Below are 26,070 nucleotides of genomic sequence, written 5' to 3'. Positions count from 1 at the left end.
TTGTGACTTTACTGTTGCCCATCTAAAGTAAAAGATTGTAAGAGGGAAAGGGATGATGGCTCCTCTGACAATGGCACATCTTCCTCCAAAGCAGTGTTTCTCAAAATGTAGTCCGTGCACCACCTCCTGCATCAAAATAGCTGGAGGTTTTGGTAAAAATGCAGATTCCTAAACCCCACCACAGACTCACTGAATCATGGAGGGTGGGGTGAAATTAGAAACCAGGCAGATGCATATTTTTTTATAAGCGTTCCCAAGTGAGTCTTAAATTACTTACTGAAAAGTGATAATGAAGGTTCTAGAATTTCCTTTTGTAGTATTTCTCAACCCACTGCACAGCTACGGTGACTTGACAGTTCTAGGCCTTCCTAGCCTGCTTGGAGGAAGCTAGTACTTCCTTTCCTAAGGAAGAACCCTGTAGAGTTTACCAGATCAGTGCTTACTGCTATTCTGTTCATTTCCTTGAGATATTGCATGGGGTGGGGGGCAGCATACAAATTAAGCACATGCACATAAAATAAGTCCAACATAGCTGTTTAAAAAGGCAAATTAAATGCATTCTCATTCTCAAAATGATAGTGTTAGGTCACCATTACAATGTTCCTCTTTCAAAAGGCAAATAAAATGCGCTCCCACATTTCAAATACTTTTATCGACTCACCACTCAAAATATTTTGTTAATTGTTTTTTTGGTTGAAGGAATGGATTTCTTCTAAGTTAGGTCCTCCCTCACCTTTTCCCCATGTGCCCAGTGACTGACCAAGGCCAGCAAAATAATCCGTGCTGGCTGAACTAGGTTTGATGCTGTGCCAAGTTAACTGAGCACCTGATGATATTACAGGAAGGTGCCGTCATCAAGGTGCTTCAAACTCTGAGGCACATAAAAAGGCAATAGGCACATAAGTTCAAAAAGGATCCTGAAAAATGAATTAGCTAGGGGATTCTGAATAGTTGGATTTGGTTTACTTGTTCAGCAAGTATTCACTGAGGTCTGAACATAGCATTGAGTTAAGGGCTGAGGAGATGTAAAGGTGGAAAAGGCATGATCCACACCCTCGCAGAGCATGCTGTGTGGCTAGCAAGTCAACACATGTACCTCAACATTAAACACCAATACAAGGCAGTAAATGTTAATGAGTGGTTGGACATCAAATGCTGGTGCTATTCAGAGGAGGAGAGAGATCACCCAAGGCTTGGAGTCAAAGAGGGCCTAAAGCTGCCCTCAAAGTTTGCAGAAGATAAGGAGAGACCGAAAGGAGTGATGGAGCTCTTTAGATAGAAACGTAGTGAGCAAAAGGCACAGCCCTGGGAAAGGAAACCGCCAATGCTGGGGGTAGTTAGCACAGGGATCAGAGTGAAGCCTGGGTGAGGGTTGGAAATGGTAAAAGATGAAGTTCAGGTTTCATTTCTAAACATTTCTCAGATACTTACAATGTGTCAGGCCCTCTGTTCAGCCCTTGACTGACATTTTCTTGTTTAAGTATAGCAACAACATTAAGGGGTCAGTATTGTCTCGTGTTTCATTGTAACAGGAGGAGGCTGCAGCTCAGAGAGGTTTGGTAAGTGGCCCAAAGTCACACAGCAAATAGATGGAAAGCCAAAAGGCAAACCCAGTTCTTCCTACATCCAAGTTTGTGTGTTTCTTGGGAGCTCTTTTTGTCCTTTTCTTCACTTCAGATCATACTCCTCCTTGCAGCAGAGGCTTAGCAGAGCTAATAAAGTGAGACCAGGAGGCAAGGTGTTCCATCCTGCCCAAGCTGCCCGTAGCCACTGCCTGGCAAGGACCATATTTCTTGTCCCACTCACATGGCCCTGGGTGTGGTGCCAAGGCCAGGAAGGGGTGGCCAATATCACTTCTTTGGCCTTCTTGGTCCTTCTGCTTTATGTCTGTATTTTGGATATTTTTGATATGTATTTTCTAAAAAGCAGGAAAATAATAATGGAATTTGACTTGCACTGTTCTATATACTCTACACGTCATTCGGCTCATGTGAGATTTAAGTTCAACGGTGAATAGCAGGAAACTCTCTCAAAATGGATTTTTGTAAAGGTTAGTTCACTCCTCTCTTAAAAGAAATCCACAGGTCAGCAGTGTAAGGGCTGTATGATGGCTCCATGAAGCTTCAGAGAGGCCCTGCCTCCTTTCTTCTTAGTCTTCTACCATCTTTATTGTGCTGCCTCCTGGACCAAGATGGCTGCTTGAGCTCCAGCCATCACTTCTATTCTCCAACCAGCAGGCAAAGGAAGCACATAAGACACCATTGCTTTCTCAATTTAAGGGCCTTCCCTAGAAGCTGATCACAGCATTTCCATTTATAAGTCACTGGCCAGAATGTAGTTAAATAGAATGACAAACTGCAAGAATACTTAGAAATATAGTCTTTATTTCAGGCTGCCATGTGCCCAGGTCAAAATCCATTACTAGAAAAGAGAGAATACATATTTAGGTAGACATGGAGCAGTTTCTGCCACAAATCCATTAACTTATTTGATCTTTATTATCATACAATCCTATGAGTTGGATACAAGTATCCTCACTTTATAGATAAGGAAGTTGAGTCTCAGAGAGGTTACCTTGTCAAAGTTCACACAAACTGTTAATGGAGGAGCTGGGACTGAAGTGTGTTCCTCTCTCTAAAGATGTTCGGTCCTCACCTCTACACGCTAGACACAGAGTGCAGGCATTGAATTGATATTCATGGGTTTTTTATTGGTTGCAGGGGAGTGTTTTTATTTTTCCTGTCTAAGATGTAGGCATACCCTTCATACCTTAATTCAACTGAGAAAGTGTTAACATTTTCCAAAATAAGTGTGATTAGGAAACCAAGGAGAAACAGAAACCACAATGTGTAATAAAATGGCTGGGCTTAGAGAGCACTGATTTAGTGTCCTGAAATCATGAAGGCCCAGCCAAGGCTGTAGAGGATGCGCAGGCTCACCTTAAAGGGCACACAGGCCTCGGTGCCTCTCCTGGCCTTCATCCAGTTGTTCTTAAACTTGCCCAAGGCGAGGTGTATTCATCAACGGATGGTTCCACTAGCTCAGCTTTTGTGATGTTTGGCTTTGATCTAAGCTAGTACCTGGGCCTCCTCTCCCTGCCATCTCATGCCAGCCAGTGGGTCCACCCTGGGGCTGGCTCACTGCATGCTACAGCCTCTATCTGATGTCCTAAGTGAACCAGCGCCAGTCCAGCACCCAGGCCTATAGAAAACCTCCATCATGAAGCTAATTAGCGTAGCAAAGGTGAAAGACACACCCCAGCCTAAGGAATGTCAAAGCCTTTTTTTCTTCTCAGGTTACAGAAGACTTCTTATTTCCCCAGGTGCTTTCCTCAGATAATTCTGGCACTTCATCTTCAGCCAGGAGAATAATGAACCAAAGAAATCAGTCTTAGTCCATATAGTACAGTGGTCTCTGCAGAAAGCCGGCTCTCTTATAACTAGTCACATTTTTGTTTCTGAGTGATTTTCTCTCTCCCACTCTCTCCCCCTCTTTTTCTCCATCCTGGCCTTCCTCTTTTCCCCCTCCCTTCCCTTCCCTTCCCTTTCCTTCCTTCCTTCCTTCCTTCCTTCCTTCCTTCCTTCCTTCCTTCCTTCCTTCCTTCCTTCCTTCCTTTCTTCCTTCCTTCCTTTCCATCCTTTCTTCCTTCCTTCCTTTTCCTCCATCCTTCTTTTTCCTCCCTCTTCTTCCTTCCTCCCTCCTCCCATTCCTTTCACCCTCTTGGTTTCTCTTCTCTTCTCTCTCTTGCTTTCTTGCAAGGTGTGTGTGTGTGTTTCTATACTTGATCTTAGCCCAAAGGCTGAGAACCCATGTGTGTGAGTATTTCTATAAGAGGGCAGACACAGTGCCTGCACCCAGCCAGGAATGGGAGTCAGTGTTTCAAGTGATACTCAGCAAAAAAGTCTTCACCTGAACTAGAAAAAGAGTGCATTCGGAAAAGCCTTCTCGGAAGATGTGGCACGGGGACGCCAAAACAAATAAGCATGGAGGCAAGAACTTTGAAAACAGAATGATTTGTTCTCAGGCTCTTCTATCAAACCACCAGTCTCTTTGCCTGTGTCTAGGAGCCACCACCCTTCTGCAAGGAAATGAACAGCTACTTTGAAGCTAACAAAGCCACCTGAAGATGATCGTGAGCTCTGGTTCTCTTGAACGTGCCTCCCTGATTAGTTGCATGATTCAGGGTTTGTTTGCCAGAGAAATAAATGATTTAGGATCTCGTGCAGCTGTTTTTCTCTTTAGAGAAGTTTTAGGTTTTTGTGCAAAGGAAATGCTCTAGAATGAACTGAGTTCCTCCACATCTCCATTCAGACCTTTCAGACTAGAAAAGTCTTGGCTTGGACCGTACACCTTCCAGCCTCAGACACAAATGCCTTTATCGGGCCCAGCCTCACATAACCCTAAACGTGCAACAAGAAGGCACTGCTGACTTCCTCCTCCTCCTCCTCCTCCTGTGTACACAGCCGTTATCCAGCTTGAGTGTCTGTCTGTTGTACTCGAAAGAATAGATGCTTTGTTCTCACACTTCGAGTTGGAACAACTTTTGTACACATTGACTTGTGAAGGCCCAGGACGCTCCTGTGGGACCTTGTTCATTTTCAGGATTTACATTACAACCCTGAATTCAGCACTCAGAAGAGATGTCACTGATTGTCTGAGAGTAGGCGAAATCCTTTCTCTTTATGAAATGCTTCATAAAAAAACAAAACCAAACCAAACCAGTGCCTACTTTATAGCTGGAAAGAGTCACGAGTATATCATGCACCTGCCAGATTTCACTTCTTTTTGGAAAGATGGTGCATTCTCACATATTATCATGCAGTCTCCCAGAAGGTTTGCCAGGCAGGAAGCAGAATGAATGACACAGATTTTCTTTTCTTATCACCCAGGTAAACTCATTGCTCCTCATTTTAAAATAATGGCTTAAAAAAGATTTTTAAACCATAACTTACAGGAAAAAAACTGACCATTATGGAGGGTTTCGTGTTAGAACAGTAGAAGTTAATTACTCTGGTGTGCCACAATGTTTCTTAAGCACTTTTTCTATTCAACACATCCTTATTAAGCATATATTGCATAAATTAATTTATGATATGCCCTGCTGGGAATGATAGATACACAAGAACTAGGCCTGGGCCTTAGAAGATAGCAATCTGGTAATTATAAATGGTTACTATTCACTGAGCAGGTCATGTGTGCCAAGCACTTCAGCTACCCTCACAACAGCTGGAAAACCCATCTTTATTCCCAGCAAATTAAGACTCAAATAAATTAGGTAGCTTTCAAAGTCAAAGAGCTAGCAGATTATAAGAGCCAGAATTCAAATCTGGGTGTGGATGACTCCAAAGCTCATTCCGTTTTCCACTACTCTATGCCACCTCTCCATTTAGCCAGGGATGTTTATCAGCCAGGGTCTTATTAGGAGACAGAAACCAGACCCCTTATTTTAAGCTGCTCACTAGGTAACTGAAAGAGTATAAAGAGAGCTCTTAAGGTGTCAAGAAGATAGCAACTGCAGGAAGCAGCTACTACCCTTAAGGTTGAGGAAGCAAAAGGAAGAAGTTGCAATGATGAAAACTTAGAATGTAGAGGGTGGGCCCTATGGAGCTGGAGCTTGGGCCTCTGAAGAGGGGATGCCGCTTGCTAGTGCTGATGTCTCTGAGCTCAAAGGAGTCTGAGGCTCAGACTCTGAGAAGCCTGGTGTCCACATTTTGGAGGGCAGTGCAACCAAGCTGATTCTGTAAGTGTTTGGGAAAACTGCCAACTGGATTCTTCCACTGCAATAGGAAGGAACTGCCACTGCCAGGGTGAAGAAGCGGGGCTGGGTGACACTCACGGGACTAGGTTGCAGACAGGAAGGAGTAAGTCTGTGCTTCCTTCTTCCGCCTCACAGCCTAACTGTAGCCATTCTGTTGGCAGAGCCTGACATGGTGTCAGCTGGCAAAGCAGAAATATGGTTTGCAGGGACCCAGCTTTAACATCATGAAACAGAGTCGAGAAGGTAGACTTCAAACTCAATGACAGCTACTTGCTAACTAGCCCTGGAGGCAAGATCAGAGAAAACATCATTGTAGGTACTGCATGATCATGTCTCTGATGACTATATAGATTGTAAATACTCTGAAATTGAGAAACCAGTTAGTGGTTGTATGTAAGGCCCTTTCTACTGAGCCTTGGATATTCTTGGGGTCAGGGACTATATTCTCTTCATGCCTCTATCTCCAAAACCTTCCTGGCAATAGAAAGATGCTCAGCCGGGGCCAGTTAAACAAAGGAATAACTCTACTGCTATAAGCTGTTATAAGGCTATATATGTTTTATTGCTGGAGTTTGAGATCCAGTTCTGAATCCTAGGGGCTCTCCTACTCCTGACTCAGAAGCATGGAGGATTAAAGGGACTGGTTACTCTTAGTGAGAGCAGACTAAAGTGGTCCTCACTAAGGGATGACAGCATTAGAGTCTGTCCCAAGGGAGGCTGTTCCAGCCCTGGCTGGAAGTGTTCAGGATTACTTCCCTGTGGTGCTGTTTGCCTATTGCATGATATTTGGTTCTGCCTTCAATACCAGAACCACCCTTTTTCTCTCTGGCTCCTGTCCCTCCCTTGTGTCTCTATTATTAGGCCTTGGAACATATGTGTTTGCCCGGAGTTGTGGACACAAACACTTCCATAATCACAGCACATGCTTAGAGATCTGGAATAGAGAAAGAAGCAAGAGTTTGTGCCCTTAAGCTCCTGGTAACTACCATGGGTGATGCATGGATTCCTAGGAGCCCAGCTTATCAGCTCTGTTAGAACACTGGAAAGGGACTTAGAAGTCTACTGATTCAACACCCTCATTTTACAGGTACAGAAACCGTAACTCAGAGGTATAGAGTTACAGTTTGGGAATCACCTTTCTCAAACTCTACAGCTAGTAAGCCAGTCCAGAGTATTTTGCACAGTGTCCCATGGGTCCCTGCCCCTCTTTGTTGCACTTTTTTTTTTTTTTTTTTTCTTAACAGAGTCTCACTCTGTAGCCCAGGCTGGAGTGCCATGGCACAGTCTCGGCTCACTGCAACCTCTGCCTCCTGGGTACAAGTGATTCTCCTGCCTTAGCCTCCCAAGTAGCTAGGATTACAAGCATGCGCCACCATGCCTGGCTATTTTTGTATTTTTATTAGAGACAGGGTTTTGCCATGTTGGCCACGCTGGTCTTGAACTCCTGACCTCAGGTGATCCGCCCACTTTGGCCTCCCAAAGTTCTAGGATTACAGGCATGAGCCACCGTGCCAGGCCTGCTGCACTTTTTTGAACTGAATACAAACATTTCAGTAGAACACACTTGATGTGAGGCACAGAACTTTTGCATGTTGTTAGAATCCTGAGTTGAATTAAATTAAGTATTTTATTTGGAAAACAGTGGGGCATTCTGGATTAGTTTTACCTTAAAGATTTTATGCAGTATAGTATAATAACATTTTGTTCTAATTATGGTTGCTAAATGATGCATTCATATACATATATAAACACGGACTCATAAAAAAAGAAATAGACATATATAAACATATATAATCTAAAGCCCTTGGAACTAGGGTTTCCTAGTTAATATTCCCAACTATAGGGAAATATTAAAGATAAAGTGGCTTACTAAACGCTTTTCTATTCAACACAGATCAGCAACAGATTGATACTTGGTGGTATTTCCACCGGTAGCCAAGATTTGTTCCACTGTTTCATTCTATCCATTTAAATCAGTAATCCTGACAGCCACACTGCTTCTGGCACTGAGACAAGCAGAAGTGACTGGCAGAGAGGAGGGGAAGGTCATCGGAAGTCTCTCAAGGCCCTGAGAACAGCTGGTCAGCATCATAACCTCCCTGCTCCTGACCACCCTGCCCCCGTTACTCAGGTTCCTCCCCAGAACTCTCCTGACCTGGCCAAAATTAACTTTGAGTCAACCTTGCCATTGCAAGCACAGCACCTTCTGTCCAGGTAAGCCACACACAGTTTATGGAAAAGTCATGTAAAGGCAAGACTGAATGAGGAAATTTCTGTTTTTCTAGAAGGTTTTCTTGAGCCCTTTGCGAGAATTCATTTCCACTCTCCCTGGATGGGTGTGATTGTGGGATAATGGATGCAGGAAACTTATCAAACATCGTATCTGAAAATCTATGCTTTATTCTATTGTTTGGATGCCTCATGAATTTCTCTTCATTATTTTCATCATCACTCTTCCTTTAAAAAAAAAAAACCTATCATAAATAACTCTGATGTGAACATCTGTGAATATACCCCGTTTCTTTATTAGGAAAGGTTCCCAGAAGTGAGACTTTTGAATCAAAACATGTAAAGATTTCTAAGTCCCTCTCTCCATATTGCAAAATTTCTTTCCCAGAAGCGGGTTCTATTATCACAGTTCCTCTTGTAGTGTATAAAAGTATCAGTTTCACACATGCTTGCAGACCTGGACTATTTTCTCTTTTTATTTTAAAGAACTGACTTGATGTTTTTTTTAAAAAAAAAAAAAGCATATGATTGTAAGTTTTCTTTATGTGTGTGTTCGATCATTAATAAGGTTGAACATTTTAATTAAATATATGTTAGCCACAGGAGCAGAGACTACTTTGCTTATTGCTTGATCCCTGATGGTGCCTGATGCATAGGAGACACCCAATAAATATTTTCTAAAATGAAATTTTAAATTATGGCCTTTGCTCATTTTTCCATTGGGAAATAATGTTTTTAATGATAAGGTATTTGAAAATAATAGGATTCTATGCTGGGAAGACTAAGAGTTTATTAATCCGATGATGATAAGTAGCATACAAATTAAGCTTTCACGTGAGTGAATTGGTTTACCTTCCTAATTTGAGGAGATTGATGTAGTCTCAAGCACAAAATTGTGAAAAGAAGTCACTAAAATGAGTTTTTATTCTGGCTTGACCACTAAAATGAGTTTTTATTCTGGCTTGACCAAGAATTAACTGTGTGATTTTGCATAAGTTCCGTATGTTTTCAGTGCCTCATCTACAAGGCAGAGTAATATGAAACAAAAGACAACAGATTTGTCCTCTTTTATTTTACAAAACCACTGGGACAATATAAAGGAATAATTCTAGATAATAACTAAAGATAAAATATTTGAAATGCAAAACGTCATATGCAATACGAGTGCAAAGTATTAGTATTTCGCTCACAGAGTTCCTATTACAGGTCTCATTTTCTTTAACTTGGTATCTGGTATGTAATAAGTGTACAATATGTTACTTCCAAAGTTCTTGCTTTTACTCTATGATTCTGAAACACCCCATAGGTTGAAAAATAAAGTGGTTATGAAAAGTAATTGCTGCTTCTACATTTGAATTAAAATTTGCTCACAAAGAATTAATTCAGAATAAAGCTTTCCTTCCAACTTTTCTCCCAAAGAAAGTTTTAATATGATGCACAGAACTGTTCATAATTTTTAGTAAGAAAATAACCACCAAAATGATAGAGGATAATCCAGGTAGTGAAATCTTGATTTGCTCAATGTTTATTAGTGTACGTAGCTAATTTGAAACAATCCAGACTCTCAACTATAGAAATGGAAAAGCACGTTACATTTATCTTAACGTGATAGAATGCTACTTAGGCAACGATGGAAAATATGTAGTCTATGTCATTATATGGAAATGTGCATAGAAAGTACTGGCACGCAAGAAATAGAACACAAAACAATGCACATGCCTAGATTACAGCCATATGAAAACATATGAATACATATTTTTAAAGATGCGAAAAGAATGAGGAAAACAAGATGTGTGTGCTTATTAAGTCCTCACTTTCCCCAAATAAAATTGCCCAGCTGTGCCACTTTTTTAAAGTCAAAAAATTCCCATGAGTTTGATGCATAGCTTGACAGTCTTATACTAAAACATGATAGCTTCAAAATGTGAGTTGTCATAAATAAGCCAAAAGACTCTCTCCACAAAAGACACATCATCTGTTCGGGCTTGTCCATTGCTTGACTTTTCCTTGACTAATAGGCTATATAAACAATGTGCCAGGTACCTGTATTTGTTTTTGGATGGAGAAATTATTTATAGTTGTGTAAAGACAGTATGGCTGTCTGGTATTTCTATGGGATTGTCTTCATCTGAAAAAGAAATAAAGAAGTTTTGTAAGAAGAAGAGAAAGTATTTTTTAAAAAATCTGTGCAAGTATCTCTGGAGTCGGCTTCTGTAAGGTAAAAGAAGACATAATATCTTTGCAGGTAGCCTGAAAAAAGAGGAAAATAAAAGACTGAAAATGTAAGATGAATTTCTGAACTTTGTGGGAGGAACCTTCACATAAACCACAAAGAGTTGGCTTTTGACTAAGTTCCCAAAAGAAAAAGTCAGTTTCCTGTTTGCTTGGGGTTATATTTTAATGTCTTTTTTGGTCTTGGTTGGATAGTTGTTGAGAACATATGGAAAAAGTCTTGGCAATACCCCCATCATCCCCAAAGAATTGCAAAGAACTCTGCAAATGAAAATGGTGCAGAAATCGTTTCAATCAACAAAGACTACATTCCATTTGATGTCAAAACTTTCTCTGGAGGTAATTTACAACCACAATACTGGTAACATAATGGATGCCGGGTAGCATTTTGCAAAGTTTAGGACAGGAAATAAAGACTCCTGAGATAATGTAACTGGAGAAAGTGCGCACATGTGTGCAAACATATGTGCAAACACATACACCATGCAAACATGCACACACACTTCTATGGTTTGAATATTTGTCCCCTTCAAAACTCATTTTGAAATTTAATCTACAGGCTGGGTGTGGTGGCTCACACCTGTAATCCCAGCACTTTGGGAGGCCAAGGCAGGCGGCTCATGAGGTCAGGAGATGAGACTGTCCTGGCTAACACAGTGAAATCCCGTCTCTACTAAAAATACAAAAACAAAATTACCTGGGTGTGGTGGCAGGTGCCTGTAGTCCCAGCTACTGGGGAGGCTGAGGCAGGAGAATGGTGTGAACCTTGGAGGCGGAGCTTGCAGTGAGCAGAGATCGTGCCATTGCATTCCAGCCTGGGCAACAGAGCGAGACTCTGTCTCAAAAAAATTAAAAAAAAAATAAGAAAAGAAAAAAAAGAAATAAATTTAATCTGCAATGTGGCACTGTTGAGAGGTGAGATCTTTAAGAAGTGGTTGAGTCATGAGGGCAGAGCCTTCACGAATGGATTAATTCATCCATGGATTCATGGGTTCATAGATTATCATGGGAATGAGATTGGTGGCTTTATAAACAGAGGAAGAGAGACCTAAGAAGGCACACTCAGCCCCCTCACCATGTGCTACCCTGCAATGCCTTGGGACTCTGCAGAGAGTCCCCACCAGCAAGAAGGCCCTCACCAGATGCAGCCTCTTGACCTTGGACTTCTCAGCTTCCATAACAATAAGAAATAAGTTATTTTCATTTATAAATTATCCAGTTTCAGGTATTCTGTAATAAGCCACAGAAAACAGACTAAGATACACACAAATATGCCAAAATCTGTTATCTAAGATTAAATTTGACCAGGTAGTAATAGTGGTAGTACTGATAGAAATAACCAAAATTTTTTTGAACACACTGAGTCAATAATTGCATAATACTTTAAATGTATTATCTTATTTAATCCTAACAATATTAGATGCTTGGAAAAATAAGGCAAATTGTTTAAAATCCCTGTCTGGTAGGCACTATATCCAGACTTTTTTTTTTTTTCTTTTTTTTTTTTTTGAGACAGAGTCTCACTCTGTCACCCAGGCTGGAGTACAGTGATGTGATCTCAGCTCACTGCAACCTCCGCCTCCTGAGCTCAAGCTATTCTCCTGCCTCAGGCCCCCAAGTAGCTGGCGTTACAGTTGCAAACCACCACGCCTGGCTAATATTTGTATTTTTTGTAGAGATGGGGTTTCTCCATGTTGCCCAGTCTGGTCTCAAACTCCTGAGCTCAAGCTATCCACTCACCTCAGCTACATCCGGGATTTAAACACAATTTTGTCTGATTTCCAGAGGCTGAGCACTTAATTACTAGGATATACTACTTAACCTTGATGCTATAATGATAAACTTTGGTCAACCTGTATTTTTTTTTTTTTGATCACATAACTCATGTGTTCATGCATCATTATCTATGGATTAGTAAATGAATACATGCTGTGAAATAATGAAATTGTTGTGTGATTTTACATACAACAAACGTCTCATTATATCACCATCTAGTAGAGAGTTTTGGGAAGCAATCCATGTCAGTCCATGACAGGACTTAGCCTGCAAGTAAGCTAAAGCTCTCTGAATTATGCATTATCTTTATCTTCACAGTTTCCTACGATTGGTAAAACTATAGATAAATTGATCAAGAATAAAAGAGCAAGGACACATACTGTGAACATCAGGAGCTAAAAAGGGAATACCAGTAGAGAGCCTATGGACATGAAAAGAATAAAAGGAATATTTCAGAGAAAATTTTGCAATAAATTTTACGATGTAGAACAAAAACTTTTTTTTGGAAATACAGCTTTCCCAAACGGACAAATGATGTAATAGAAAAATCTGAATAGCTTTATGTTAATTAAAGAAATTAAATTTTTATCTAAAATCCTTACAACAAGAAAACCCCAGGTCCAGGTGGTTTTGCTGGTGAATTCGATCAAATATTTAAGGAAGAAATAACACCAATTTTAAATAAACTCTTCTCAAAAATTTGTTTTATGAGACAAGCATAACCTGATACCAAAACCTGATTTAAAAAACATGTGAAACTGGCTGGGTGTGGTGGCTCATGCCTGTATTCCAACACTTTGGGAGGCCAAGGTGGGAAGATCACTTGAGCCCAGGAGTTTGAGAGCAGCCCGAACAACATGATAAAATTCCATGTCTACAAAAAAATATAAAAATTAGCTGGGTGTGGTGGCATGCATCTGTAGTCCCAGCCGCTTGGGGAGGCTGAGATGGGAGGATTGCTTAAGACCCAGAAAGTCTAGGCTACAATGAGCCATTATCACACCACTTCACTTCACTCCAGACTGGGCAACAGAGCAAGACCCTGTCTCCAAAAAAAAAAAAACCCAAACAACAACAACAACAAAAACAAAACAAACAAAACCTTCCAAAACTCCATGAGAAACAAAATTAAATTACTGACAAATATCCTTCTTAAACATGCTTAACAGCATATTGACAAAGTTAATTCCATAACATATAAAAAGAATAATACATTAAGACCAAGTTGGGTTTGTCCTAGGACTGCAAGGTTGGTTTACCTTTTTAAAATCAATTTAATCCATCATATTAACAAAGTAAAGGAAAAAAGTCATCAACAGATGCAGAAAAACCATTTAACAAAAGTCACACCCATTTACGTTAAAAAACAAAGCAAAACGAAAAACCTCTCAGAAAATTAGTAATAGAAGGGAACTTTCTCAAACAGATAAAGTCATCTACAAAACAACCTATAGGTAGTTTCATGCCTACTAAAAACTTCCCCACTCAGATCAGCAAAAATGCAATATTTTTTTTTTGCACCTCACTCTGTCACCCAGGCTGGGGTGCATGGGTGCATGGCATAATGCAGCCTCAGCTCACTGCAACCTCCATGTCCTGGCTTCAAGCAATTCTCATGCCTCATCTTCCCAATTAGCTGGAATTATAGACATGTGATATTGGGGGAACCAGCCCCCAATATTTCAATGTAGGTTCTTTTTTATTTTCCCTAAGTGTTGGCCAGTCTGAGAAATAAAGAGAAAGAGTACAAAGAGAGGAATTTTACAGCTGGGCCTCGGGGGATGATATCACATATTTGTAAGACCATAATAACGACCCTGAGCCACAAAACCAGCAAGTTTTGATTAGGGATTTTAAAAGGGGAGGGAGTGTATGAACAGGGAGTAGGTCACAAGGATTGCATGCTTCACAGGGCAATAAAGATCACATGGCAAAGGCAAAATTAGAATTACTGATGAGGGTCTATGTCTCGCTGTGCACTTATTGTCTTGATAAATATCTTAACAGGAAACAGTGTTCAAGAGCAGAGAACCGGTCCAACTAGAATTTACCAGTCTGGAATTTCCCAATTCTAGTAAGCCAGGGCGTATTTCAGTCCTTATCTCAACTGTATAAGACAGACACTCCCAGAGTGGCCATTTATAGACCTCCCCCTAGGAATGCATTCCTTCCCCAGGGAATCAATTATTAATAGTCCTTGCTTGGAAAAAAATTCAATGATATCTCTCCTACTCACATGTCCGTTTATAGGCTCTCTGCAAGAAGAAAAATATGTTTTTATTCTGCCCGACCCCACAAGCAATCAGACCTTATGGTTATCTTCCCTTGTTCCCTCAAAATCGCTGTTATTCTGTTCTTTCCAAGGTGCACTAATTTCATATTGTTCAAACACACATGTTTTACAATAAATTTGTACAATAGTGGTCCTGAGGTGACATATGTTCTCAGCTTATGACGATAATGTGATTAAGAGGTTAAAATAAAGACAGACATAAGAAATTATAAGAGTATTATTAGGGAAGTGATAAATGTCCATGAAGTTTTCACAATTTATGTTCAGAGATTGCAGTAAAGATAGGCATAAGAAATTACAAAAGTATTAATTTTGGGAACTGATAAATGTCCATGAAATCTTCACAATTCATATTCTTCTGCCTCAGCTCCAGCTGGTCCCTCCATTCAGGGTCCCTGACTTCCTGCAACAGTGTGAGCCACTGCGCCCAGCTAAGTTGTTTTTTTCTTTTCTTTTCTTTTCTTTTTAAGTAGAAATGGGGTTTGCCATGTTGGCCAGGCTGGTCTCAAACTCCTGGCCTCAAGTGATCCTCCCGCCTCTGTCTCCCAAAGTGCTGGGAGTACAGGCATGAACCACTGTGCCCAGCTGATTGGTCTTAAAACTGAATCAACATAGTACTGGAGGTTGAAGCCAGGACAATTAGGCAATGAAAAAAATAAAGTACATATGAATAAGAAAGGAAGAATTAAAAATTATTATATTTGCAGATTACTTGAATGTGTTCACAATTAAATCCTCAGGAATCTACAAAACGACTACTAGAACTAACAAATGGATTTAGTTACAGGGATGGATTTAGTTTGTACCAGGATGCAAAAATCAATGTGGTTTCATATATCAAAAGCAGATAAATGAAAATAAAAGTTTTTAAATTCTATTTTCAATAGTTTCAAAAACATGTTCAAAAAATAGTTCAAAAACACTCAAGAATAAACTTAGCAAAAGATACACATGCTCTGCACTGAAAAACTAGAGCACTGCTGAGAATAATTAAAGATCTAAATAAATGGAGAAATATATCATGTCGATGAAATAGAAGATTCAATAATGTTAAGATACCAACTTTTCCTAAATTGCTCTAGTGATACAATTCAATTCAAATAATAATCGCTCTTGGAGTTTTGCAAACATTGGCAAGCTATTTCTAAAATTTACATAGAAATTCCAAAGATCTACAATATTAAAAGAAATTTTGGAAAAGAACAAATTTAGAGAACTTTAATCACCTGATGTTAAGATGTTTTTTAAAACTATGGTAATCAAGACAGGGTGGTACTGGGACAAATAAATTAGTGAGAAAGAATAGAGATCTCAGAAATGGACCAACACTTATGTGGTCATTCGATTTTTGAAAAAGATGCTAAAACAATACAATGAGGAAAGAAAAATATTTTCAATAAATTATGTTTACAAAATTAAGCATGAGAAAGTTTTTAAACTTCTGCTCACTAAAGAATTTTTTAAATGAATAAAAATGACACATTCCAAGAAAAAATTCACGTACATGCATATGACAAAACAATTCACCACATACATGTGTATCCAAAATACATAAAGGACTTTTTCAACTCAATAGTAAGACAAACATTACTTCTTGAACTCCTCCTCCTGTCAGATCCGTGATGGCATTAGATTCTCATAGGAACATGAACCATATCACGAACTGCACATGTGAGGGATCTAGGTTGCATGCTCCTTAGCAGAATCTAATGCATGATGATCTGTCACTGTCTCCCATCACTCCCACTTATGGGACTGTCTAGTTACAGGAAAACAAGCTCAAGGTTCCCACTGATTCTACAATATGGTGAGTTGTATAATTATTTCATTGCATATTACAATGATTCAAGGGCATTACATTTTTTGTGCACTTTATTTCTATATAATGTAGAAACCAATTCCTAGTGCCAAAAAGGTTGGGGACCACTGCTCTAGGGAATGAAGAGAAATGAAAGAATGTCCACACACACAACAACAAACCCAACTTGTACCAGCAGCTTTATTCACAATAGTCCCAAACTGGAAATAATCTAACTGTTGATCAATAGGAAAACGGATAAACAAAGTTGGTATATTCATACAAAGAAATACTACAATGTAATAAAGATGAAACAAACTACAAAGAGGCAATAATATGGATGAATCTCAAAAGCATTATGCTGAGTAAAAAAGCCTTACACAGAAACATATGTACACTATGATTCTATTTATATGAATCATATATATGAATCTACTATATGATCACATATATGAATCTTCTATTTATATGATTCTACTATAGAGTAGGTAAAACAAAACTATGGTGAAAAGAAATCCAAACAACGATTGCCTGGGATTGGGGAGTACGGGCAGGAATTGACTGGAAAGGGACAAGATGTAATTTTCTGGAGTGATGGTGGTGTTCTTTATCTTGATAATTTATTCAGATACACAGGTACTAACAGAATACTTAAGATGTATGTTTATTTTAACATATATACATCTTACAGAAAGCAGCCATAAAGAACTGTAAATAAATATAGAACCTCAGCTAATTATACATATGATGAAGTATTTAAAATGACGTGTACTAGCATTTGCAACTTACTTAGAATTTTACCAAAATAATAAACTGGATTGATGAATGGTGAGAGGGATGAGTAGATGGATAGTTATGTGAAAAAGCAAATATAGAAAGTCTTAATTGTAGAATATAGAGATAGATGTGTAGGAATTTACTGTAAAACTCTTTCTCTGTATGTCTAAAGATTTTAATAATAAAACATTGAAAGGAAAAAGGGAAATTCTTCTTCCTTCTGCGTGGACCACATTAGCTATGGGAATCTAGTAAAGCTTACAAAGCGCTTCCCATATGCCACTGTTCCAGCATTCAAGTGGCCACATCTTCCCAACTCCATCATAGTGCCTCGAACTCCTGACCTCAAGTGATCTGCCTGCCTCACCCTCCTAAAGTGCTGGGATTACAGGCATGAGCCACTGCGCCGAGCCCGTACTTTTTACAAATACACTTCAAACAAAGATTTCTGCAAGCCAGTTGTAAGTTAGAAAAAACATCACTAACCTTCTCAAAAAATGATATTTTGTCCCTGGTAGGACAGATATTCAACGTTTTATGCTGTTAATGTGAAACTATTCATATTAGCAATATCTTTAGAAATTTTCCTTAGTTGGAACTCAATGATTGTATGACTGGTTCTAATTAGAGCAGCTTAGTACTTAAAACAATAAATCACAAAAATCAAGTCATGACTAAAGATATGACTTACCAAAATACCACTAACATTTGAGAATCTTAGGCACTATAACAGTTTTAATATACACTTGACCCTTGAACAAAATTGGTTTGAACTGTGCAGGTCAACGTACACGTGGATTTTTTTCAATAAATGTATTAAAAAATTGTATGGATATTTGTGACAATTTGAAAAAACTTGTAGAGTAACCAACACCCATGAGACAGCAAGACCAACCCCTCCTCTTTCTCCTCCTCTTCAGCCTACAGAGGATGAACACTTTATGATGATCCACTTCCAGTTAATAAATAGTAAATATATGTTCTCTTCCTTATGAGCTTCTTAATAATATTTTTGGCTCACTTTATTATAAGAATACAGTATACAATGTATATAGTCTACATGTATGTTATATGTATACAGTATACAATGCATGTACAAAATACGTGTTAGTCAGCTGTTTATGTTATCAGTCAGGCCATTAGTAGTTAGGATTTTTGGGAGTCAAAAACTGTATGTGGATTTTCAACTGTCTGGTGGATTGGCTCCCCTAATCCCCTTATTGTTCAAGGGTCGATTGTATGATGTGTATATGTATTTAATTCTTTTATCAATTTAGAAATACATAAAACATTAATTTTCATGGTGAGATTAGATTTTTATAACTATGTAGCAAATTAACTGTTCATTGTGCCTCTATAATTTTCAGAAGTGAGCTCTTAAATACTAAATAGCTCCAGGTTGTTTAAAAGCCATATGTAACTCTCATTCTCACAAATGAAATCATATTATACTCACAAAATGAATATGCTTTGAGGTAAAAGGTGATGACAATTGCAAAGCACTTTACCAAATGGGAGACCTAAATGGTTATTAATTAGAGTAAGTCATTGTTTGACACTTTCTTTATTCTGCTCCTTTTAGATCTTTAAATTTATTGCTTTCCAATTATACAATTTATAGGGGAGAGTGCAGCTCAGCTCTTCTGCTAAAACATTCAACGTGATTTGAAAGGCAGAGGAGAGACACGATGGACTAATAGGCCACTTTGTCTTTTAGCAAATGCAAGAACAGATGAATACTGTGTGAAACTAATTGTATTTGAAAGGACTACCTATTGCAGAATGCTAAGTAGTTTTTTTATAACCTTTGCTCCCTTCTTTGTGATGGGCAAGACCATCAAAGAGACATCATAGCATCTTAATGCCTCCTGACATGTCTGATTCTTGTAAGAAAAATGCTAGCCATATCAACCCTGGTGATGAAGAGAATCTTTCCTTGAATTTCACCCATCTATGTAATTTTTCACTGATTCTAACTAGGAAAAATGCTGTGCTGTTCATGGAAGATGTGTGGACTAAAAAGAAAAGGATCTGGGGAAATAGGCGAAAGAGTTTACAAATCAGTTTTCCAAGGGGTAGGGTGGGAGATGAGGGAGATGGTCAGAGATGCAGCTTTGCTTGCCACCTCTCCAGTGTTGAAAATGCTTCTATGTGTCAGTGGCTTCAAATGGGCTCCTGGCTCTGCTCCCGTGGCCTGGAGGAACTCTCTCCCAAGCCAGTCTCCATAGGTACAGGTACTAGTGACAATTTAAGAGGATATTAACTACCCAGAACATCAATATTATATTTATACATTATCAAATGATGAGCCAGCATGTTCTAAGCATATTCTGTGTATGAGGCATTATGGAGGACTGACAGATAAGAAGATGCTCTATCTTTCTTCTGCATACGGCAGAGCCTCTTCCCCAAGGAGTTTATAAACTGAGAGTATGGATGGAGAGCAGATATATGTATAGTCTACTTTCTGACAATTTGGGGGCCTGAATACCTTACTGCCTGAAAATCTGAGATACAGAACAGACAAATGACTCCTCACAGTAAACAGTATCAGGACAGTGTAAAATTGTACTGCTGTGACCCCCTAGTTTATTATATATTATTTTAATAGAACAATTAACTCCATTGTTACTCTATTGTCTTTAACATAAAGCAAAGTATACACTATTAATTGATCCAAGGGGAAGTCACTGAGTAATAAAATGCTAGAACAGGAGGAAAAGTAACTAAAATGTCACCTAGTATAGCAAGTTTTTTAGAAGTTGATGTAGCTTCCAAGGGTTTCTCCAAGGTGAAGGAGAGAGGGAGAAAGAACAGGGCTGTGGGACCTTCCCCTTTTCCCCTGTTCTGCCCTTCAACTTCCATTATGACAGTTTGCTGGTGATCTGTTTGTAGATTGTGTTTTTGTCTATGGTTAGCTAATGTAAAAAGCATGTCCTGTTGAATAGAAAGAAGGAAGCAAAGAAAGAGGAAGGAAGGAAGGAGGGAGGGAAGGGAGGAAGGGAGAAAAGGAAAAAGGAAGGATGGAAGGAAGGAAGAGAGAAAAGAAAAAAGGAAGGAAGGAAATAAGGAAGGAAGACAGGAAGGGAGAAAGGGGGGAAGGAGAAAGCGAAGAAGGGAAGAAGGAAGGAAAGAAGGAAGAAAGAAAGACAACCACTGATCTGAGTCAGCTCTCCTATTGGACCTGAGGGCAGACAGGTTAAGTAACTAACCCAAGGCTATAACTAACTCAAGATTAACAAATCTCCAGTTTCCTGACCAGGGCACTTGCAGTTGTGTTATGCAGATGCATTACCATCTGTGGCACATGCTCTGGGCTCCTATACAATAGGCACCCCTGCCCTGCCCTCCATGCCCCTTTCCTTTTCTTCCTTGCCATCAGTACCCTGTATTAATCAGGTGTGGGATATCCATGTGTTTCAGGGAAAGTTGAGTCCCTCCCAAGCCCCAGGGGTTAAGATTAGGGTGTAGTGGATTGTAGATATCTGTCATGGGTATGGCTGCTCATCGTCTTTTGGATAACTTTTTTATATTTGGGGGAAATTGGGACATGCTACATACATGCTGGTATTATAAATTCTGGCTTGTTCATGGATAAGCCAGAATAGAAATTCACAGACTCCCTTGCAGCGAAGACACAATACAGACTCCACCTCTCAGAGGCACCTGTATAAGTCTTCAGTTCAGAAGGGAGCAGTGTGGGGAAACAGGCTCTGTTTGGCATTTCCATCTTTTACTGGCTCAAAGGAGTAATCAAGGCATCTGGCTTTCAGGGGCTGCTGCATCAGAAGCATCAGTTTCTCTGTGGTGTCAAAGATGAATTCCTAGTGCAGAAGAGGCACAGACTGGGGGCAGCAGTTTCCTCTGGTGCTCAGTGGGTGGAATCACTGGGGCTACCTCCTCATTAGGCTGGTTCTCAGGCATCGTTTAGAGACTTTGTAGTTGGAAGTGTACCTTCCAGCCAAGTGTTCAGGCCTGATATGGTTAGGCTTTGTGTGCCCACCCAAATCTCATCTTGAATTGTAACCGCCATAATCCCCACATGGCAAGGGTGGGACCAGGTGGAGGTAATTGTATCATAGAGATGGTTTCCCTCAAGCAGTTCTTGTGATAGTGAGCTCTCATGAGATCTGATAGTTTTACAAGCATCTGGCATTGCCCCTGCTTGCACTTCTCCTTGCTGCTACCTTGTAAAGATGGTACCTTGCTTCCCTTTCTTCTTCTGCCACAATTGTAAGTTTCCTGAGGCCTTCCCAGTCATGCTGAACTGTGAGTCAATTAAACCTCCTTCCTTTGTAAATTACGCAGTCCTGAACAGTTTTTTATAGCAGTATGAAAACAGACTAATACAAGGCCCTCCCCCAAATAATGAGAGTTATCTAGTATTTGTTTAATATTTATACTGTACTGTAGAAACTTTAAAAGCTAAAAGTAGAAAGTGTCATAAAATAAGCCCCCATATACTCATTTCCATCTTGAAAAATTATCAACAATTTTGTCATTCATTCTTTATCTAGTCCCTTTCACTACTTTTTTGCTTATTTTAAAGCAAATACCAGGCATCATGCCATTTCACCAATAAATATCTTACCGTGCCATTTTAAACACAAAAATTAACAGTATCCAGTGTTCTTGATATTATCTAATATCTATTCCATATTTTATTTTCCCTGATTGTCTTTTTTTTTTTTTTGAGACATGGAGTCTTGCTCTGTCACCCAGGCTGGAGTAGAGTGGCGCAATCTTAGCTCACTGCAACCTCTGCCTCCTAGGTTCAAGCTATTCTCCTGCCTCAGTTTCCCAAGTAGCTGAGACTACCGGTGTGTGCCACCACACCCAGCTAATTTTTGTATTTTTTGGTAAAGACAGGGTTTCACTATATGTTGGCCAGGCTGGTCTCGAACTCCTGACCTCAGGTAATCTACCCGCCTCAGCCTCGCAAAGTGCTGGGATTACAGGCGTGAGCCACCACGCCCAGACTGGTTTTCTTAAATATGTCTTTTTATAGTTGTCTGGCTTGATCCAAAAAGGTTCACATTATTGTATTTGATTGTGATGTCTCTTAATTCTCTCTTATTCTAATAGTTGCCCTCCCTTTTTCTCTGAAACCATTGACTTGTTAGAAAAACCAGATGATTTGCTCTATAGAATGTACTATATCCCAGAGTTAGAGAATTTTCCCCTTGCACTGATGCTTATCTAGTTCCTTTACCCCCAGCATTTCCTTTAAACTGGTAATTGGATCTGAAGACTTGACAAAATTCAGGTTCAATTTTATGTTTCAGCAGGAATACTTTCTAGGAAGTGCTAGGTACTTGTATTGCTTCATATCACCAGATGAACACTGGTGGGTCTTTCTTTTAGTGCTGCTAACACTGATTAGTGGGTTTTGGCCACTATCTTTTAAAGAAACCTGTTTTTATCAGCTAGAATCAGTTTCTGAGGTCTACAGTGAAGAGATCTGACTAATTTATGTGGTGATTCCCTTCCTGAAAAGGTACATGAGTACATTCTGGCCATTGAGATGTGATGGAAAGTTTGCTGGGAAACTTTTACAAAGGTCTCCCTCGCCCTTAGAGTGTGCCCAAGGAGAGGAATTCTCTCTTCTAAACTTTGGATATTGTTGCATGAAGATAGGATATTTGCAGCTGCTATGGCCATCATGCAACCATGAGGGGACACACTGAGAACACAGGATAAAGCATAGAGGATGGCAGAGCCAAAGAGGGAAGAACTGAGGGTACATGAAGATGTCATTTGGCATCCAACTTAATCCAGGAACTGCACTTCTCCCAAACTTTTTATGTGAGCTAAATATTTATTCAAACATTCTCACTTGGTTTTCATGACATGGCACTTGTATTAGTCTGTTCTCATGCTGTTAGTAAAGACATACCTAAGACTGGGTAATTTACAAAGAAAAAGAGGTTTAATGGACTTGCAGTTCCACTTGGTGGGGCAGGCCTCACAATCATGGTAGAAGGCAAAGGAGAAGCAAAGTCACATCTTACATGGTGGCAGGCAAGAGAGAGAGCATGTGCAGAGGAACTCCCCTTTATAAAACCATCAGATCTTGTGAGACTTATTCACTCTCATGAGAACAGCATGAGAAAGACTTGCCCTCATGATTCAGTTACCTCCCATTGGGTCCCTCCCACAACACGTGGGAATTATGGGAGCTACAATTCCAGATTTGGGTGGGGACACAGGCAAACCATATCACTGCTCATAGATAATGTTTGCATGATGATAATGTTTGCATGTCACACTGGCATAGGAGCACTGTGGGAGTTTTTACTATACACTTAAGATAGGAAAAATAAAACGCAAATTACTAGGGAATATTTAGAATACAGAATTTATATAAAATTTCCAAAAAAAATTTCAAAAATTTCAAGTTTGCTTTATGAGGAACTGGAGTTGCCTGCGTCTGTGAATGCAGCATAACTAAATCAGAGATTTATGCTTGAAATGGCTACCTGAAATTACTGATGAAAATTTTTGATGATGATATCTTCAAATACTTGAATATGACTGTCAACAAGAAACTGCAAAGGTAAGAAGTTAAACATTTAAAAACTATTAAAATATATAATTGTTGAAATATATTTGACAAGTTCAACAACTAATTTTTCTCTCATTAATTTAATGCTAAAGTTTCTTATATTAATGCAAATGAATTTCTAATCTAATGTAATTTTTTACATCAAATATGTCAAAACAATTTAAAATTCTAATTTATAGATTCACTGTTAAAATAGGGACACTGCAGCTAGCTGAGATGCCACTAAATGGAAATATCAGCTATAAAATGACATAAGTGTCTAATGCACATAAAGGCAAATGTTAGCACCACCATCTGGAGTTGTGCCTGCCAGCAGTGTCTGCATTACCCTCTACTCCACTCCACAAAGCTTGGACTCCATGCCATATTCTTTGGGAACCTAGAACATGAAAATTCCCAGCAGCATCCCTGGAGAAGTCCATATCTCAGTAGAACGCCTCCTTGACTACACTCAACATGTCGTGGTGGAGGTCTAGAAACCATTCCCACTCAGGCCACCCTGTGATAAGCCCCCAAAAGGCTGCTTGTAGTAGGAGACAACCTGCCCAAGGATTCTAACTGGCTGCCCAAGGATTCTATCTGGATACCCAATGATGAGAAACCATGATCTCACAGCACAGGGTACCATAGCAGACTGTAGCCTTCTCTTTATACCATCTTGAGGTGAGTCTTTTTGTACTTGCAGCCTAAAGCATACTAGCTAGTATAACAGTACATAAATTATGTTCAGGTTACAATGCCTTAATTATATTTTACTTGTAAAAGAAACATATAGTATGCCATTCCTAATTCATAGGGCAGTTAAATTTTAGAGATGAGTACAATGAAGATCATATCCTCTATAAAAAGAAGGAATCTAATAGAGCAGATGTTGCTGGTGCCTGTGCCACCATTCCTCAGCCCACCTCTGACTGAAACTGCAGCTGTGGTGGACATTGAAATATGAGTTTTGGGCCGGGCATGGTGGCTCATACCTGTAATCCCAGAACTTTGGGAGGATGAGGCAGGAGGATCACTTGAGTATAGGAGTTTGAGACCAGTCTGGGCAACATAGTGAGACCCTGTCTCTAAAAAAAAAATTAGCTGGGCATGTTGGCATATGCCTGTGGTCCCAGCTATTTGGGAGGTTGAGGTGGGAGGATTGCTTGAACCCAGGAGGCTGAGGCTACAGTGAGCTGTGATTGTGCCACTGCATACCAACCTGGGCAACAGAGTGAGACCCTGTTACAAAAATAAAATAAAATAAAAAGTTAAAAAGACATGAGTTCAATCTTATCACCTGTTGCCAGCACCCCATCTTAACATTCTGCTATAGCCTCTTCTCCCAGGCAGGCACAGGTTAGCAAGTGTGAGAGAATTAACGTCCCCAAAGGCAATCCTCATTTCACGGAGAGAGGAAGCTAAGGGGATGTTCCAGCCTCCAGTCTTTCAGGAAGATGATTTGGGGAGGGTTTTCTCTATATTTTTCCAGAGTCTTGGGGAATCATGTCTGTATTGCCCACAGTAGTGACTTTGATCTTGACTTTGCATCCTCACTGTGGCTTTTCCTTCAGTGTGTCTCTCTCACTCTCCCTGCTCCCTCATGCCTACTTCCTGGGATCACTTCCCAAGTAAACCACCTGGACCCAAGGTCTTATTCCAGACTCTGATTTTAGAAGAACCCACACCAAGAAATCTAATATTTAAATCATTTTCATGTAAGCTAGAATATTGTCTACTAAGTTGACTTAATTTGATGGGTCTTTCAAAAACAAAATTTGATATTTGATGATGATATTCAACTCTTAAACGTCAAACAGACATTATTTGTATGGGTTATCCTAAAGCAGGAACTCCACTGTGACTCCAATCACAAGCTAAAACCCTGTGTGATATCTCATTAACAATGCATGCATCCCCCAACGTCAAGCTGACGACATTCCTAAAAATAGTTTTTAAATTGACTGTTTGCAACTTGACATATATTTTCTAAGAGAAAATATTGCATTTTCCAATAGATACTGTTCCAAATGGCAAAGCATAGCCACAATGCAAAGAATTATCCACTCATGTTCTGCTTTGCCAAGGAAGGGGTGAAACAGGAGGGCTTGGGCTTTGGAAGTTCTCCATGGCAGAGGTGGCTATGCTTCAAGGTGCATCAGGAGCAGGAGGGACAGAGAGAGCCAATGTCAGAAGACAATAAATGATAGTGATGTCCAGAAGCTACAAAAGGGAAAATAAGTCTATAAATAACTGTACTGGATTAGATAGCCCCCCATCATCCCAGAATTCATATCCGTCCAGAATTCATATCCGTCCAGAACCTTAGAATGTGACCTTATCTGGAAACAATGCTTTTGCATATGTAATTCCTTAAATTATGATGAAGTTTCGGGGCAGGACAAGATGACCAACTAGACACAGCCAGGAACAGCTTCTCCCCCAAAGAAAGACCAGAATATCAAGTTGGCCAGCATATTCCAAACAGATCTTTTGAGAGAATGCATTGAGAATGGATGGAGAGACTACACAGACACCAGGGTTGAAGTGGGAGGAAGCTAGGAACTCTGCATAGGTTTGCCAAGCACTGAGACTCATTTCTGGCCCTAAATGTCTCCTGAGGAAGGGGTGAGTGAGGTAACTGCAGAGCAGCCCACTCTCAC

Source organism: Papio anubis, chromosome 3, assembly GCF_008728515.1.
Source record: "Papio anubis isolate 15944 chromosome 3, Panubis1.0, whole genome shotgun sequence".
Lineage (NCBI taxonomy): Eukaryota > Metazoa > Chordata > Mammalia > Primates > Cercopithecidae > Papio > Papio anubis.
This window is presented reverse-complemented; position numbering follows the sequence as displayed.